Raw genomic sequence first — 4,567 nt, 5'->3', positions numbered from 1 at the left:
TTTTTTTTGTGGCTTTTTCTTGGACAATAGGTAAGAAAATAAATTTAATCTAGGAAAACTGAAAATTCTCACCGAGCAACCTGAAAACTGATACCACTTGATAGAGGCGGGGTGTCCCGATCTTTCGATGAGATGATAACTATCGATTTGGTGAAGATGACTTTGACGATCCGACTACAAACGTGCACGACGTTGCGCCTTAGCAATCGCTAAACCAACTCCGAGAGGTTATTGACCATGCTGGAGCACAATCAACCTGACCACGAAGGTCTATTCCTGCAAGCAATCGAAGAACAAGCAAGAATATGATAAAAGCAATCTGAATATTGCGAGTATATATGAAGTATTGATAAAGGTGGGGATCCGTAAGCGGTCTTGGTCTGGTCGTTGGACACAAACGAAGTACACGAAGTTGCAATGGCTAACTTTTAACTAAACAAATCCCAAGGAAAAGCTACTAGATGGATCTACTTATATAGGAGCAAGGGGTGGCGGCCAAGGAGGTGGGAGGACGTCCCAAGGCAGCCTAAAACTAAATCTAGGTCGTACAAGGCCAATGGGCCCAAGTGGAGGTGATGTAACACCTTTGGACTTGTAGTTTGACTCGGATTCTGCTGCAGCATCAGATTGTTTCATCCACAACTCAACGCTCCGGACGAATTTGAACGTGATTCCAATTGGGTTGGAAAGTGCACGAAATCTAGTTTCCAACAAAAAAAGAATCACCCAATTTGGAGTCCGTATGAAAAACTTGTGTGCGTTTTGAGTCAGGTATGTCTGTGCAGTCCGAATCTGAATCCAGAACGTGAGAGACTTGGACTCTATCTTCTCTTGGGCCAAAAGTGACGTGAGAGAACTTTTTGGACAGCAAATAAACATCTCTTTCCTCCTTATCTTCATATGTGGATTGTACAAATGTCCCATACACCTGCAATTAGACAAAACACAAAAGTGTGTGAAGTATTTTTGTTCTGGATAACATAAATAGATTATTGAATAGTTTGCACTAGAAATCACCTGACAAATATGCATATATGCAATATTTTTGGTCATATCCAAGATAGTCATGTCCTCATCACCAGCGGTGTCAAGTAACTCCGAATATTGAGTAAAGCGATTGCCAGGAGAGTGTACGTATACACGGTGTAGAAATATGTGGAGCTAGGTTGGCTATATATGGTAGCAAAAGATTAGCAATAATCAATTCAAAGATGCAATGTTGAATAAACGCTCAACAACGGTACTGTGCTGGTCCTAGGCTAGACCGGACTAGAGACGCGAGCCTAGAACACTAATGAGGTCACGACGTAGCACAACTAGAATCAATGAAGGATACTAAGTAGCTCTGGACAGCAAGATATAAGTGAAGATCACAACGGCAGTAAAGATAATGATGAAAAACAACTGCCAAACAGGATATACAACAACTCTCTCTCCAACTTTCCTCTTGAAAAGTTTGAGCCAATTTTCTGATAAATTCTTTCAAAGAATGCTACTAACTCAAGCTTTCCAATGCAAAAAGAATCACTCAATTCCGAGTTGATATGAGGAGTCAAAGAATTCTAAAACTGGCCTGAAAAATTGGAACAAGCTGTGTTCACGAACTTCAGAGGGCAAAAAGACCTATTTAGAAGCCGATTTTGAGGTGTCAAATATTGAACTAGCTTCTGCAACTATTTAGATGCGGCTCGTCGCTAGCTTCAATTTGAGTACTCACGGAGCCAAAACGGACTTCGTATGAGGAAGATACACCTGTTACTGAACAGTGCGCAAAACAGATTCCAATCCGAATTCAGGTACGAGATTGATTCTAGATAGATCCGATTTTTTTCTTCTCTCTTTTTTTTTCTCACGCTTTTTTTTTCTTCTCTTTTTTTTTTCTTTTTTTTCCTCTTTTTTTTTCCTCTATCTTTTTTTTCTCCCTCTTTCCAAGACAAACTAGATAAGATGCAGATTGGATCAGGCGAAGATGTGAATGACCTCAACTATGATTATGACAATGAACAGTGCGTAGCACGTGGTGGAAATTAATGGATGGGATGGTGGACAGCGAAAGAGATAATGATGCAGCGGCGGCGTGACTAATGTGAACAGAACTCGAAACTCTAAAGGAACTAGACACTAAGACCAGCAACTAACACGACGATGCAACCGATAATTCAACTATGCAAGCAATGAATAGAAAATTGCAAAGGCTCAGACTGGCTTGGATAAATGATGAACAGATCTAACTTTTTTATGGCTTTTTCATGGACTGTAGGTATGAATGACATATGCGATCTAAACTATGAAAAACTGTAAAATCTCACCGAGCAACCTGAAAACTGATACCACTTGATGGAGGCGAGGGTCCCGATCTTTCGATGAGATGATAACTATCGATTTGGTGGAGACGACTTTGACAATCCGACTACAAACGTGCACGACGTTGCGCCTTAGCAATCGCTAAACCAATCTCCTGAGGTTACTGACGACGCCGGAAGCACGGTCAGCCTGACCACGAAGGTCTATTCCTGCAAGCAATCGAAGAACGAGCAAGAATATGATAAAGCAATCTGAATATTGCAAATATATATGAGGTATTGATAATGGTGGGGATCCGGAAGTGGTCTTGGTCTGGTCGTTGGACACAAACGAAGTACACGAAGTTGCAATGGCTAACTTTTAACTAAACAAATCCCAAGGAAAAGCTACTAGATGGATCTACTTATATAGGAGCAAGGGGTGACGGCCAAGGAGGTGGGAGGACGTCCCAAGGCAGCCTAAAACTAAATCTAGGTCGTACAAGGCCAATGGGCCCAAGTGGAGGTGATGTAACACCTTTGGACTTGTAGTTTGACTCGGATTCTGCTGCAGCATCAGATTGTTTCGTCCACAACTCAACACTCCAGACGAATTTGAAGGTGATTCCAATTGGGTTGGAAAGTGCACGAAATCTAGTTTCCAACAAAAAAAGAATCACCCAATTCGGAGTCCGTATGAAAAACTTGTGTGCGATTTGAGTCAGGTATGTCTGTGCAGTCCGAATCTGAATCCAGAACGTGAGAGACTTGGACTCTATCTTCTCTTGGGCCAAAAGTGACGTGAGAGAACTTTTTGGACAGCAAATAAACATCTCTTTCTTCCTTATCTTCATATGTGGATTGTACAAATGTCCCATACACCTGCAATTAGACAAAACATAAAAATGTGTGAAGTATTTTTGTTCTGGATAACATAAATAGATTATTGAATACTTTGCACTAGAAATCACCTGACAAATATGCATATATGCAATATTTTTGGTCATATCCAAGGTAGTCATGTCCTCATCACCGTATGTGTGGGGAAACAAAAGATAGGGTTGATTTCGGACCCCTCCACCAAGGGACACGAAATTCCCCCCTCTTCCTTCATATATACAGCCCTTAGGGCATCGTTTAGACTTTGGGTTTTGTTTAGATTAAAAGTTCGCCATAGCTGCAACTTCGCGTACTTCGTTTGTGTTCAACGACCAGACAAAGGCGTCACAGAACCCCACCTTGATCAATAAAGCTTTCATCTTATATTCGCAATATCCAGATTGCAATCTTAGTTTCTTGCTTGTTCTTCGTTTGCTCGCAGGAAACAGACCCTCGTGGTCAGGTTGATCGTGCTCCGGCGTGGTCAATAACCTCTCGGAGTTGGTTTAGCGATTGCTAAGGCGCGACGTCCTCGCACGTTCGAGTCGGATCGTCAAAGTCGACTTCCACCAAAGCGATATCCATCATCTCATCGAAAGACGGGACACCTTTGCCTCTATCAGGGCATCGTTTAGACTTTGGGTTTTGTTTAGATTAAAAGTTCGCCATAGCTGCAACTTCTCGTACTTCGTTTGTGTTCAACGACCAGACAAAGGCGTCACAGAACCCCACCTTGATCAATAAAGCTTTCATCTTATATTCGCAATATCCAGATTGCAATCTCAGTTTCTTGCTTGTTCTTCGTTTGCTCGCAGGAAACAGACCCTCGTGGTCAGGTTGATCGTGCTCCGGCGTGGTCAATAACCTCTCGGAGTTGGTTTAGCGATTGCTAAGGCGCGACATCCTCGCACGTTCGTAGTCGGATCGTCAAAGTCGACTGCCACCAAAGCGATATCCATCATCTCATCGAAAGACGGGACACCTTAGCCTCTATCAATCATGAAGATCATGGTGCTACTTTGAACCACAAGTGTGGAAAGAGGATAGTAACATTGTCCCTTCTCTCTTTTTCTCTCATTTTTTGTGTGCTTCTTTGGCCTCCTTTTTTATTTGGGCTTCTTTGGCCTCTTTTATTTTTCATAAAGTCCGGAGACTCATCCCAACTTGTGAGGGAATCATTGCTTCCATCATCCATTCCTCATATGGGACAATGATCTAATAATGAAGATCATCACACTTTTATCTACTTACAACTCAAGAATCTTAGAACAAAATATGACTCTATGTGAATGCCTCTGGCAGTGTACCGGGATATGCAATGAATCAAGAGTGACATGTATGAAAGAATTATGAATGGTGGCTTTTCCACAAATACGATGTCAACTACATGATCTTGCAAGGCAATA

This window comes from Triticum dicoccoides, unplaced genomic scaffold (assembly GCF_002162155.2).
Source record: "Triticum dicoccoides isolate Atlit2015 ecotype Zavitan unplaced genomic scaffold, WEW_v2.0 scaffold20519, whole genome shotgun sequence".
Taxonomy (NCBI): domain Eukaryota; kingdom Viridiplantae; phylum Streptophyta; class Magnoliopsida; order Poales; family Poaceae; genus Triticum; species Triticum dicoccoides.
Note: the sequence above shows the minus strand (reverse complement) of the source record.